Raw genomic sequence first — 7,872 nt, 5'->3', positions numbered from 1 at the left:
AAAGTATGTGTTTCTTGTCATTTTAATCTCTTAAGTTTCAATTTTATCATTTTAGTCCTCAAAGTTGTCAATTTGAACTAGGACCAAATTGACTCAATTGACAACTTTGAAGACCAAATGACAAAAATGAAACTTAAGGGACTAAAATGACAAAAAATGCATACTTTGGAGATCAAAACTGTCTTTTATCTGTATTCCCGTTATTAATGTAGACAGACGTTAGACCTTAGATTAATTATTCAGTAATTCTGGAGTATAGACATATAGTACTCCACAGTATTGTGATTGGAGGAGAGGTGGGTAGGTGGGGTATTTGTGTTGGGTGATTGAGGGACATGAGGGGCATAATGAATAATGTTTGGCTAGGAGTACAAGTACGTGGTACTCCGGGAATATTGAATAATTTCCCAGGATGACATTGGCTCAAATTGACAACTTTGAGGACCAAAATGATAAAATTAAAACTTAAAAGACTAAAATGACAAAAATGCATACTTTAAGAATTAAAACTATCTTTTATCCTTACATTTTTATTCCTATTTGTCTTGTGTGATTTTGGTTCTTAATGTTTTATTTGGTCTACAATCCATAAAACTGTTTTTAATTTGGTTTGCAATGTTTAAATTTTATCAATCTGGACCCTAATATATATAAAAAATTATATATTAAAGATCAAATTGACACAATTTAAGCATTAGGAACCGAATTAAAACACTTTTATTCATTTAAAACAATTTAATTATTAAAAATCAAAATGACACATCACTCATAACCATATATAACAACAATCCTCATCTCACTTAAACAAATTTGAACTTGTTGCTTTTTTCTTTTAAGGTTTCACTACATGAAAATTTTTTATTTATTTATTTTATAATTCACGGTGTCCAGCCTAGTTTGCGCGTACCTCGACTAATCTCTAGAGGACCAATCTCACCGTTCACTAGCAAGGTGCCCAATTAAAGCCAGAGCAAAGCTTCATTTAAACTAGCCCAACACAAGAATTGATAGCATCTAAGGGGTTTTGAACCTGAAACCTGGAGAGGTTTCACTACATTAATCAAAACAAGTTTTAGTAACTTTCATGTCTGAGTTTTACTACCAATCCCTCTCTCTCATATTTTGTGCCTGCAAGAACCCAAACTTTTGGTCTCGTAATTTGTCCAAAATCATTTAGTGTGATAGAGATCAAATTGATAGTGTGAAATTTATGAATAAAACAAGTTTGAATCATTGATTGCTATTTTAAAGTAAATTCCAAGTACACATGAAAGATCCTTTATGGCTTATAATATATTAGTGTATGTCCATGCTTAAAGGCACGGTATAATTAATAATGAGATCAAAATAGAATTGAGTATAAAATTATTAAGTTAAAATGTAACTTATCAAATTTGTTGCTCAAAATTTGATGTGAAAATATAAATACAAGTCCGATTAATTATCTGGAAATAAAAATATGTTATCTTTGTCACTGAGGTGTGCTTTTTCAGTCTTTAAACAAATCACACCATCCCCATTATCTCTCTTATCTCTCCTTGTGAAAAGATTACATTTTTATAGTAAAAGTAAACTATTTTTTTGGTTAATAGAACCCAATTTAAACCCAAATTTAAATTTTGAATTCAAATTTGTTCACCAAATAAAAAAACATTTTTCAAAAAAACATCTTCCAATTATATTTTGATCTCATCATTAAACATAAATATTTCTAGTGATGTTTGTCTCTTAATAACCAAACAAATTCAATTTTTTTTATTTTTTTAAATTTTGAATTCAACTTTATAAACTAAAAAAAAAAAATTCCACAAACATTTTTTAACATGACTATAATCAAACTTAGCAGCACCATCCAACAAAAAATAAAAATAAAAAAAGGGACCAATTTCACATGCCCTTTGCCTCCAAATCCCTCTTCCCTACCCCCTTTTTTTTTTTTTTTTTTTTTTAACCTTTCTTATACTAACTACAAAAACCCATAAATCTAGGGCAAGTCCGGGTTATAGAAAAATAAATAAATAAAATAAAAATAATGTTTGGTTTCTCACTCCTCTTCCTTTCTCTCTCTACCTCTCTCTCCCAACCCCTCCAATTTCAAACCCTCCTCCTACAATTTCTTCCAAAATCACAGTCTCTCTCATGGATAACAACCCAAGATTCGAAAATTCTCATCGTCGATTAGAATCCGAAATCACCATCTTCGTACAGTTACACCATCCTCACCAACAACAACCATCTTCGAAACCACCCCCATTGCCACCCCAGAAAGCCTCTTCCACACCACCTCCAATGTGACGTAGTAGGGCCAAAACCTTATTTGCGGCTATCTACGGTAACACTACCACCAGCCGCAAACGACAACAGTTCGTTTGGATCCAGTGGTTCTCGTGTCGAAAATGCTACACTTAGACCAACCCAATCTTCGATCTGACCAAATTGACTCGCCAAGCTGCAACAATCGTCAGATGTGTCTCTACCAAGTATTATACAGCGACGATTCGTTAACGGTGAGTGATTTCTCAACTGAAATGTTGACGTTTCGGAGGACCAGAGTCCCCAACGTTGCTCTCAGATGCGGTCACAATAACGAAAGTTTGTTCATCGACGCCACCAGGTTGTTGGGTTTGGACCGGGAAAATGAGGTTGAAAGACAAAAGAGAGTGTTTAATGAGGCTGGAAATTGGGAAGTGAGGCTGAGAGCCTTAAAAGAGATAGAAGAGTTTAGAGAGAGTGAGAAAAGCATGGGGGGAGAAAGTGAGTGAATGTGTGTTTTGAAATTTAAAATCTGGAAAGTGAGGCTGAGAGAAAGAGAGATAGGAGAGTGTAGGGAGTGAATGAGGTGAGACGTGAGAGAGAAAGAGGAAGGGTGGGTGTAAAGTTTTAGATGGTGTTGTTAGATGTGAAGATGTTGTTATGCATAAAGCACAACAGTAACTGCAGCACGTGGTACGGTATCACTTTGTTTGTTTTTTTTTTTTTTTTTTTTTTTTTTTTTTTTTTTTTTTTGGCTCATTGTTGTTGAATGGTATTGGTTTTTAAAAATATTCCTTGTGGAAAAATGTTTCATTAATTTTCTTATTAGTTTCATTTATTTAAAGAAAAAACCTTTGACCAAAATATTACTGATTTTCTTATTGGTGATTAAAAAATATTATGCTTACAACCCATCTCTGAGTATTTGTTCAAAATCAAATAATGTTAAAAAATTTTAAATTTTCAATAGATATTTAAATATATATATATATATATATATATACATATATATGTATATATTATATTAAAATTGTAAACATGTATATAAATATATAAAAGTGTGTAAGAATATGTAAAATGTGTATTGAAATTTCAAAATTTGAACATTATTTAATTTTTAACAATTCGTAGCCTAGTTTTTTTTAAATACAACCAATAAGAAAACCAATAATAATTTGGTTAAAGTTTTTTGGGGAAATTTAAAAAATAAATAAATAAAAAATAAATAAAAACTCCAAGGATTTGACCCTTATAACAAAATAAGCCCTTAGATTTTAATTTTGTTAATTTAAACCTTAATATTTTGATTTGTTTTCAATCTAAACTGTTTATCTATTTATATTAAGTAAAACTAACGAAAAAATATGCATTTTAGCCATTAAACTCAAAAATATATATATTTAAAACATTTTATGTATATATACATTAAGTTTAATTAGAGGAGCAACTCGGGCGGGTTTGGAGGTTGTTCAAACCCAACCCAAGTTGTGCTGAGATCTGCTCAGGCCCGCCCAGGCCCTAATTATAACCCGAGATTGCCTGCACAGTCCCAACCAGAGTTAAACCCGAATTGCCCAAGTTGCCCGAATTGTAAATAAATTTCAATATTTTTTTTTTGCAGCTACATTAATAAATTAATAAATTTTGACTCTATTTACATTTTTTTAATAGAAAATCATTAATACCATCAAAATACATAATTTATATAATATACGAGAGATGCTGCTCTAGTAGTCTTTACAATTTATGAGTGAAAATTAAAAAAAAAAAAAAGAAGTAAGATTTTATGCTATTTGTATATATAATATATATTCAATATGATTTAATAATCTAAATTACTTAAATATCATATAATGGCTAATAATTTATATATATTTAATATTTTTATATATCTGTATATGTATAATTCGGGCTTCGGGTCACTTGGGTTGTTTGACGTCTTTGCCTAAACCCATCCAAATTTAATTCGGGCTTCTGATTTTTTGTCCATGGGCATACTGAATTTGAAAATATCTTATCCAAGTCCTAAAAAAATTCGGACTAAGTTCGGGTTGCTCCGGTTGAGCCCGCCCAAGTTGCACTCCTAAGTTTAATGGCTAAAATATACTTTTTATGTCGATTTTATTTAATAAAAATAGACATAATTTAGATTAAAAAAATTAAAACCACTAAATTTATTTTATTACCATGGTTAAACTCTAACATTTTTTTTTTTGGTGATTTGTCCAAATTTTTTTTTTTTTTTTAAACTACGGTCAAACCTTATCCCAAGAGATACTTTTAAAAGTCCAATATCATTTTATTCACACAAAAAAAATAAAAATAAAAATAAAAATTAAAAAACAAACCAAAGACTCATTCCGGAAGAAGACAATTGCATTGGAGAAAGTAGTGCACTACATTTGAAATTTGAGAAAAGAAAAGACTCAAAAAAAATAGGGACGGGGTGGGTGGATAGGTGAAAAGACTCAAAAAATGAGAGAAGGAGATATATTTTGGGGGAAAAACAATAGTAAAGAAATCATCTTGACCCTTAAATTGTTAGATAAAATAATCTAAACTGTTGATTCAAAATGTATCTCTAATACATTTTGAGATATTTTTAAAAATCGTCTTGCTATATATTATATAGATATGTGTGTGTGTGTGTGAGAGAGAGAGAGAGAGAGGGGTTTCTAAAGAGATAATATGGAGAAATTTTAAAAGAAAATTAGTATTAGTTAGATAAATTGTTGTTCTTCAAAATATTTATCGTGGAGCAGTGACTAGTGTGAGAACCGCAGGGATAAATAAGTTAATTTCCAACAACAAATAGTTTCATATTAAGAATCTTCACTAATATTATAATTTTGGACACATTATATGAGTGGCTCTTATATTTTTCTTCTCGTGTTATTTTGGTCCTTTCATTTTTCAATTAGCTCAATTTTGACTATTAATTTTAAATTTTGCATTAATTTGGTCCACTCGATAATGTCATTAGTGTTTTTAATGGAAAATAATAACTGAATTGATTGAGTTTAGTAAATTTATAATTTTACTATAAAAAATGTGACACATGCCACTTTTACGCATATTTTTCATTAAAAAATGGAAAGAGTTGTAATCAATTGGACCAAATTAAAACAAAATTATAATTCATAGTCAAAATTGAGCTAGTTGAAATTATAAAGATTAAAATGACAATGAGATCAAAGTACAGGGACTACTGTTGTAATTTGCCTCATAATTTTTGCTTTAATTATGAATATATTTACTAGAATTAAAGAGGATATTCATGGTGTATATTTTTTTTGCAAACAATACAATTTTAGTTGACAAAATAGGAGCAAATGTTGAGCTTGAACTGTGGAGATAAATTTTAGAAATACTAGGGGCAATTATAAAAATTAAAAAAAAAATTAAAGTTTGAGTCTTGTAACAAAATAAATCTTGAATTTTTAATTTTATCAATTTAAATCCTAAACTTTTAAATTGTTTTCAATCTAAACCATTTAACTATTTCCGTTAAGTAAAAACGATGAAAAAAAATGAGTATTTTAGTCATTATACTCTATGAAAAAGGTATTTAAGACATTTTATGTATACTTACATTCAATTTAATGATTAAAATATTATTTTTCCTAACAGATAAATAGTTTAGATTAAAAATAAATTAAAATATTAATATTTAAATTAAATTAAAAACTCATAATTTATTTTGTTATAAGACTAAAACCTTGGAGTTTTTATTTATTTATTTTTTTGTAATTTTCTCTAAATAGCATCAAACATGACGAGACAAAAATACAGATGCATGTAGAGTAAAACTTGATGGGCATGAATTAAAGTATGATGAATGACAGAAAGAGTGCATCAGGAGTGTTGTCTGGTCTAGAAAGTGTTTGAAAAAATTTTATTGAATTATTATAAGACTAGCTATGATGCATGGTACTACATTAAGTGTGATTAAGAAAAAAAAATGTTAAAAAATAGTATAACGGAAAGAAAATATTACATATAATTTTATTTTTTATTTCTTTTTTTTCAATCTTAAATACAAATGAGTGGGTTGCATGTTGCATTTTTTTTTAATACTTACGGATCAATTTTATTGACCAGATTAATTTACCTATAAATCCTACTTATTTTTAAATCAATCAATATTTCCAAAATCTCCTCCCCTTATCTCCTTCAGCCACCACCTCTGATCTCTGGCAACTACAGTCTATTTTAGGAAGTAGATTAAAAGTCACTTCCCAACTTTTAACACACTTCCCTCTCTCATAAAAAAAGTCAAAAAAAATCAAAAAGCAGTGATTTCTAACTGCTTGCAATCACCTCCGACCTCTAACGAATTTCGACAATTGTTTTCGGAAACATTTCTTGAGCCATTTTTCAACAAAAACATCTCTCTCAACCGCATCACTATTGCCATTACCTCAATCACTCACTCACTAATTCTCACACAATTAACCACGGTCATTTACTTATATATTTACTAGTGGTAACTCGTGCTATGCACGGGACTTTATAAATTAAAAAATAAAAATCATTTATAACTATCTTGAAGTAATTTAATATTTTATCTTACGTTATACATGGAATTTATAAGTTAACTTTTATGTTTATAACTTTTTAAATTATTAGTTTAAAAAAATTAAATATATATATATATATATATATAAATATATTTAGTGGAATTTTGATGATTTGTATTTAAAAAAAATTAAAACTTGATTAAATTAGATTAATTGAGTTATAACATACCTCTTCTTGTTACGAAAATATACAAATTTAAAAGTTATAATTAAAACAAATATATAATTTCATTATTAAATAAGAAGTGAAGTGATATTTAACAATAATTAATATGATGTTTCTATTATTAATCTAATAATTTAAGTTACATTTCTTTTGATTTCAATTTCATAACTAAAAATACAATATAAATATAATACACACACGGATTTCTAGTCTTTATGAATAAGAATGTTTCAAAATATTTTCAAACTTTCATCATTGTATTTTTATTTATTTTTATCTAATTTAATTTTAAATTTGAATAAAAAAATTGATTTGTTATGAATTACTTTAACTTTTTCATTAAATTTTTATCAATTTCTAAAAGAACTTTCATTCTTATCCCAATTTTTTTCTTTTCACCAATTTTGATGGAACAAAAATAATTTTCAACGTTTCATAGTTTTTAATTTTTATCAAATTATAATTTGATAAAAACATATATTACGGATTGAAGATTCTCTTAATTAGAATTATAGTGAAATAAAATCTTGAAATAATCAAAGTTTGACTATGTGGTTGGTTGGAATGTATAATTTAATTAAATCTCTTCTCATATTTGTATAAAAATTAACACTTATGACTACATCATTATAAGTTAGATTATAAAAAAAAAAATAAGGTGTCAAACATTTTCCATTTGTAAATATTCTACATATTGAAAAGAAAGAAAAAAAAATGTGTAACTTTTTGATATGTGTTTATCAGTTTGTTTTATGGACATAATCAATTTAAAGAATTAAAAAGTTAAAAAAATAGATTGAATATTTTAAAGATAAAAGAAACCATCTAATTCTTCTATATACTATTAAAATAGACTATTTTGATAGATATACA

Source organism: Camellia sinensis, chromosome 6, assembly GCF_055761805.1.
Source record: "Camellia sinensis isolate YWXY chromosome 6, ASM5576180v1, whole genome shotgun sequence".
Classification (NCBI taxonomy): domain Eukaryota; kingdom Viridiplantae; phylum Streptophyta; class Magnoliopsida; order Ericales; family Theaceae; genus Camellia; species Camellia sinensis.
The sequence above is the reverse complement of the archived record's forward strand: the minus strand, read 5'-3'. Positions refer to the sequence as shown.